The sequence below is a fragment of the Schistocerca americana genome, chromosome 5, assembly GCF_021461395.2.
Source record: "Schistocerca americana isolate TAMUIC-IGC-003095 chromosome 5, iqSchAmer2.1, whole genome shotgun sequence".
Lineage (NCBI taxonomy): Eukaryota > Metazoa > Arthropoda > Insecta > Orthoptera > Acrididae > Schistocerca > Schistocerca americana.
The window spans coordinates 596,230,090-596,237,640 of record NC_060123.1 but is presented as its reverse complement, the minus strand read 5'-3'; positions in this window follow the sequence as shown (position 1 = coordinate 596,237,640).

Here is a 7,551-nt window from a genome sequence, read left to right as displayed (position 1 = left end):
AATAATGGAATTTTGACAATATTGACTACAAAATGTTCTGAGATTACATTAAATACATGGTGCGAAACTTTGTGTACAGCTTGCACAGAAATCAGACTTTACTTGTAAAATTTAAAGAATACAAAATACACGCATAGGCTGAAGGAAGGGTAACACATGTTTCTAAGCTATCATTTCCCGTGTTATTCAACCTACTTATGGAGGGAGAAATACAGCAAACCAAAAATAATTTGGAATGCGCATTAAAGATAGGGACAAGAAAGAAAAACTTTAAGGCTTGCCGATAACATTGTCACTCTGTCAGAGACGGCAGTGAACTTGAGGAAGATAGATAACTTGAACCGAATACATAGCGTGTAGGAAACGGGTTACGAGATGTACTTCAGTATATGTGAACATGGGTACTAAGATGGTAAACTAAGGCACTAAAATATTATTCGTGTTTACTGTTTTCTCAGAAATGCCCTGCAACGTGCTGTTCAGAAGAGATCTCCACCTACTCCTCCTCTTACGGGTTTATGGACAGGATTCATGGTGTCTCTTCCCGCGGTCACCACTTCAGACAGTAGTCGACCCTATGCCACGTCGTGCTGTAGCACTTCTGCATACTCGCGGAGGCCCTACACGATATTACGCATGTGTATTTGTTTTGCGCTCTGGTGTAGGTGGGTCGAGTAACCAATGAAGATGTGTTCAGCGATTGGGAATTTGAAGAGCTCTAAGCCACAACGTGACTAAAAGAAGCTACGTACGAAGGGCGACCGTCAATAATGGGCCAGAAGCGCGCTATATGACAAAGGGAACCGATGCTTTACAGCCTGAACACCGCCATATCGGCAGTAGAATAGCCCTGTAGAGCTCGACAGTGCAGGGCTATCGTCAGTCCATTACCTATATATGGTACCAGAAAAGACGACACAGACAGATGGGGCTGGCAAGACGACGCCGACGGCAAACTTCTCCCAAGCAGGCTGGGCTGACTGTGAAGGTGATTCGCTGACGGTAGCAACAGGCAACCCAGCAGCGTCGGTGCCACTTTAAGTTAGAACTATAACCAACGCCAGCAGGCACGACAGAGCCACACAATGTGCCAATACAAATTCAAATGGCATATGCTTCCATGAGCGATAGATACATAGGCATAGGAACGAAGACAAGCATATTGGCTTGCCTCTCTCAATATCAACGCCATTCAGTCGCAGAAAATGATATCTTTACCTAAAGTTGTGATACAAACGGCGACAGCGGACATAGACATCCTCCTTCTACAAGAAGTGCACAGCGACGAATTTCCCATATGTGCAGATACAAAGCCTTAGTATTCCGTGCCTTCAAAACATTACACAACGTCTTACTAAAGGCATCAGGGTAGAGGATATCTTGAAGCGTCCGGGGGGGGGGGGGGGGGGGAGAATTAGCAGTGACGACGGTGCTTGGCGGACGGCTCATTATATCTATGAACTGTCGAGTACAGGCAGAACAGAAGAGCGTTCCCGCTTCTTCACAGAGGAAATTGCCCCTCTGTTACAATGACGCCACGACTATTTTATCCTAGGCGGCGATTTTAATTGTGTACTTGCACTGAATGATCACTTTTCTCGATGCACTCCGTTGCAAGAACCATGAATATTGACACATAACATGCATTTTTTTGACATGTGGGACCATGCCCATGGCCTCCACCCTGCATACACCCATGTAACGAGTTATTCCGATAGTCGTCTCGATGGAGTGTACACTGGTCCTCCACATCATTATGAACACCTACCTAATAACCGGTGTGTCTACCTTTGACACGGATAACAACAGCGAAGTGTTGTGGCGGGGAAGCAGTGAGGCCTTGGTAGGTCCATGGAGGCAGTTGGCACCACATCTACACACACAAGTCACTTAATTGGCCATCATGGTGCATTACATTTGAATGTTCACCAGACCATAATGGAAAAACCACCAGCTTGTGTCCATCCTGCTGTACGGGCGTCAAGGAACTGCTCACCTGAAAGACGAAGCATTGTTGCTGCAGCATCGGCGTGATTAGGAAGGTATCAGGATTCATCAGACCATACAACGCTCTGTCACTGCACCAACTTCCTGAGCCGATGGTCATGTACCCATTTCAGTCATAGTTGCTGATGTGTTGTTAACATTGATACATGCATGGGTCGTTCTGCGGTGGCGCATCGTTTCCAGTGTTCAGACTCACTTGTACTGTGCTTAGCATTAAAATCTGAAGTTCATTCCGCCACAGTTCGCTGCCTGTCCTGTTTCACCAATCTGCACAGCCTACGACGTGTTACTACTGTAATGAGGGGTGACCGCCCAACCCACGACGTCTGGACATGGTTTCACCTTGTTTCCACCATGTGTTGAAGAAACTCTACACAGCACTTCTCGAACAACCGAAAAGTCGTGCAGTTTCCGAAATACTCGTGCTGACCCTCCAAGCCGTCACATCTGCCCTCGGCCAGACTCATATAGATTGCGCATATTCCTGATGCCACGCATGAACAACACACTCAGCGATACCACATGCAACATGCGTGTGTCTGATTAGCAGTCGTTCCTACCAGGTTACGCTGTTATCGCCTGGAGGGTTTATATCGATAGCAAGTCAGAATGTTCTGGCTGACCAGAGTTTGTAACACACAATCTTAACACTGAGGTCCTCAATGCGGACATGTAGCTAGTAGCCTACGCTGACCATAAGACATCTAATGTATGATCTCCCTCCAGCAGCAGCAGGTACGGCGGAGCTACGGTCTTTGGAAGTTGAATGTCGCCGACCTCTGGACAATCTTTGCTTGGAAATCTTGTGAACGACGCCGTTGGGCGTATGTCACGATCCTACTTTAGCGGATGGTTTTTGCCAAACTGGTGCTACGTTGTGAAAAGGTAACATATGATCGTGAGCAGGCAGTGTGGCGACGTCATACGATGGACTTCCATTTCAGAGTGAACAAGGTGGATTAGGTTACTTAGGGTGAAGACCATTGATGGGGATCTCAGTGAATAAATCACTGGGATCAAATGGGTCCCCTTGAAACTTTATAGGATCACCAGATACATGACAGCATCCCGATGGACTGACATCTGCCATGAAATAATGTCTCCTGACCTGCCCTTACCGTCAGCTTTGTGGAGGGGCTGCTTGTTGCGATGCACAAACCTTCAAGTGGCACCCAGATAACGGACTAACGTCAGCTGATACTGCTTAACTGCGACTTTAAAATATCTCAGTCTATTAACAGCATGCAGCCATTGAAAATTGCACTGGGTTATCTCGCACGATCATATAGCGAGTGGCGGAGATATCGACATCTAGAAGAGCTTGGTGACTTTCACGATATGACTGACCGGCCTAGCAAAGACGTGCCGCCGCCACGGAGCACTATTCTCAATACGTTTTGATCAAGCTTTCAATGGAGTGAGTCTGAGTCTTGATGCACACGTGGTTTCCATGGCATTTATCACTGTCGTGACGTGGTTACTCCACCATGATTTCTCCATAGTGCTTCTCAATAGGTGTACGACGAAATCCCTCATTGTATCGAGATACGACAGAAATTGGTGTCCCCCGATCTGTTACTCTGTGGCTGTCGTCACTGACCGACAGGTTTGAATTTGTGATGATACACGTTTAAGTGTGAACCATGTACTGATGGCTTGGTGCTGGTAGTGCCGACTGAAAACGACATGCATGTAGCTTTAGATTGGATCCACAAATATAGAACGGCCACTAGCAGCCGTATAAATGTGGACAAGTTGGTTGGTGACGTATATTGCTGTCAGGCTATTGGAAGAATATGTAGCAAGTTTATGGCTCATTGATACCTTGGAATGCCTAGGAATTGTTGTTACCAACAGCACACGACGCACAGCAGTGTACAAATGCAACAGACTGCTACAAGCGGTCCACACAGGTGTCAACACGAACATCACGCAGGCCTTACACATCCTCCAGCAGGTCAAACATGTAAACACGTATCTGGTGTTACGGATTCTGCACTTTGCCCAGGTACTCCAGACGTTGGCGGTACTAGCGCAATTCATATTGGCATACATAGGTCCCTTTATGAGTGCAGGTCTACTTTTTAAAGTGAGATGCAAATCCCAGGCCCCTGTCTTAGTATGAGTTGATCGGGTACTTTACATGTTCATGAAAGAGTGGTGGTGCTATGCATCAGCACAATGTTATAACTTTGGAGATGATATGAGACATGACTGATTAGAAATTTAATAGAAGAATTACCACCAGTGGCTTTTCATCACATTTAACAGTCACTTCATCCTATACACAGCCTTTTTTATGTCGTATGTAGCTACACTCCTGGAAATTGAAATGAGAACATCGTGAATTCATTGTCCCAGGAAAGGGAAACTTTATTGACACATTCCTGGGGTCAGATACATCACATGATCACACTGACAGAACCACAGGCACATAGACACAGGCAACAGAGCATGCACAATGTCGGCACTAGTACAGTGTATATCCACCTTTCGCAGCAATGCAGGCTGCTATTCTCTCATGGAGACGATCGTAGAGATGCTGGATGTAGTCCTGTGGAACGGCTTGCCATGCCATTTCCACCTGGCGCCTCAGTTGGACCAGCGTTCGTGCTGGACGTGCAGACCGCGTGAGACGACGCTTCATCCAGTCCCAAACATGCTCAATGGGGGACAGATCCGGAGATCTTGCTGGCCAGGGTAGTTGACTTACACCTTCTAGAGCACGTTAGGTGGCACGGGATACATGCGGACGTGCATTGTCCTGTTGGAACAGCAAGTTCCCTTGCCGGTCTTGGAATGGTAGAACGATGGGTTCGATGACGGTTTGGATGTACCGTGCACTATTCAGTGTCCCCTCGACGATCACCAGTGGTGTACGGCCAGTGTAGGAGATCGCTCCCCACACCATGATGCCGGGTGTTGGCCCTGTGTGCCTCGGTCGTATGCAGTCCTGATTGTGGCGCTCACCTGCACGGCGCCAAACACGCATACGACCATCATTGGCACCAAGGCAGAAGCGACTCTCATCGCTGAAGACGACACGTCTCCATTCGTCCCTCCATACACGCCTGTCGCGACACCACTGGAGGCGGGCTGCACGATGTTGGGGCGTGAGCGGAAGACGGCCTAACGGTGTGCGGGACCTAGCCCAGCTTCATGGAGACGGTTGCGAATGGTCCTCGCCGATACCCCATGAGCAACAGTGTCCCTAATTTGCTGGGAAGTGGCGGTGCGGTCCCCTACGGCACTGCGTAGGATCCTACGGTCTTGGCGTGCATCCGTGCGTCGCTGCGGTCCGGTCCCAGGTCGACGGGCACGTGCACCTTCCGCCGACCACTGACGAAAACATCGATGTACTGTGGAGACCTCACGCCCCACGTGTTGAGCAATTCGGCGGTACGTCCAGCCGGCCTCCCGCATGCCCACTATACGCCCTCGCTCAAAGTCCGTCAACTGCACATACGGTTTACGTCGATGCTGTCGCGGCATGCTACCAGTGTTAAAGACTGCGATGGAGCTCCGTATGCCACGGCAAACTGGCTGACACTGACGGCGGCGGTGCACAAATGGTGCGCAGCTAGCGCCATTCGACGGCCAACACCGCGGTTCCTGGTGTGTCCGCTGTGCCGTGCGTGTGATCATTGCTTGTACAGCCCTCTCGCAGTGTCCGGAGCAAGTATGGTGGGTCTGACACACCGGTGTCAATGTGTTCTTTTTTCCATTTCCAGGAGTGTATATTCAGATAGCTCTGCCAGTAACCAGACCTGTGACTCAAGGTGATACCTATCAGATTATAACTACAAGACAGCCTATCAACTCCACTATGAGGAGCTATCCTCATATCAGTTGGCTTGTGGTATGGCGATACGTGCAGCACGTTTCCTTAGACACAGAGGCACAAACACGTGCAGTTTTGTACCTGACATAAATTGAATAGCTGCGACCTGATGCAGGCTCCGTGTAATTCATCTCACTGATTGATCATTATGCCCTATGTGCCAAACTCTAGACAATGATGAATACCGAATCACACGCAGTTCTTAGGCAGAAATGTGGAGCTTAATGACATAGATGATCACTTTTTTTCTGTGAGTGGGACACGACATTGGAGCAGCATTCCCAGACAGGACATACTTTCCAAGCACTAAAACGAACCAAGTAACGTGGCTTCGATGCCACATGGTGCTCTATTTGTTCAGAGACTGCACAGAGAACACGCTGAAGTTTTGGGGCTTCTTGCAGCGATGGCATCTGAAGATCGTGTGCAGCTTGAAACACCAACAGCAGTTTCCTGACGTCTTATGGAGTTCATTTCAGGACCTCTCACATAGCTTTAACGTCCAGGGTAGGAGAAGTTAAATTATCTTTGGATGGAAGAATGAATGAAACTCGATAAGTAATATATATATGAGAGGATGTACTCAGGCCAATGAACAGCAGGCGGACAGGAAATCATGTTATTCATTATGCTGTGTGTTTGTTCCTTTATGATAAGCGACAATAGTGTTCAGTTTATTATGTGATGTGCATATGAGTGCCAAGGGCCTTGCCAGTTCCCATCAAATCACCAAAGTTAAGTGCTGTCAGGCTGGGCAAGCGCTTGGATGGGTGGCCATCCAGTTTGCTGAGCACTGTTAGCAAGTGGGGTGCACTCAGCCCTTGTGAGGCAAACTGAGGAGCTACTTGATTGAGAAGTAGCGGCTCCGGTCTCATAAACTGACATACAGCTGGGAGAACGGTGTGGTGACCACATGCTCCCACATATCTGTGTCCATGATGCCTGTGGGCTGAGGGTGACGTGACAGTTGGTCAGTACTGTGGGGCTACCACGGCCTGTTCAGGAGGAGTATACTTTTAGTTTTGCACATGAGTAAGGCAGCTTTGCATGTTGAGGCCCCAGATCAGATAGAAGTGTTTTATGATCTCAAGATAAAAACATCTGCTGTCAGGTTATATACTTCTGCTCTTTGGTTCCCCCACTCTCTCTCCCCTGTGGATCTGTCAGTTGATCAAGGTCTCACAGGAGAAACATAATGAGAATTGTGAGAGTTATATTCAAGGTGAAGATCTGACTCTATAGTTGTATGGAATATTGTTTAAATAATTTAGGCAATCTGTGGATTATTGGTAATATCAACAATTTAGAGGATTCAAGGCAGTGTATGGAATATATGAAAATTGGCGGCTCTTTGGTGGGGAGAAAGTATCGCATGCTTTTGAACCCCCTTAAACTATTGTACTATGTCTTGCATAAAAATTATGAAAATTAACCTATTATTCTGCACTTAGAAATCCAGTGCGCATTCCGGGTGGAGTCATTCCTGATGTGGAAAGGGTCCTTCCGGATGCCATGAAGAGCACAGGGTGCAGCCAGCTGCAGGTGGTGGCACATGTCGGTACTAATGACGTGTGTCGCTTTGGATCTGAGGAAATTCTCTCTGGATTCCAGCGGCTATCTGATTTGGTGAAGGCTGCCTGTCTTGCTTACGAGATGATGGCAGAGCTCACCATCTGCAGCATCGTTGACAGAACCGACTGCGG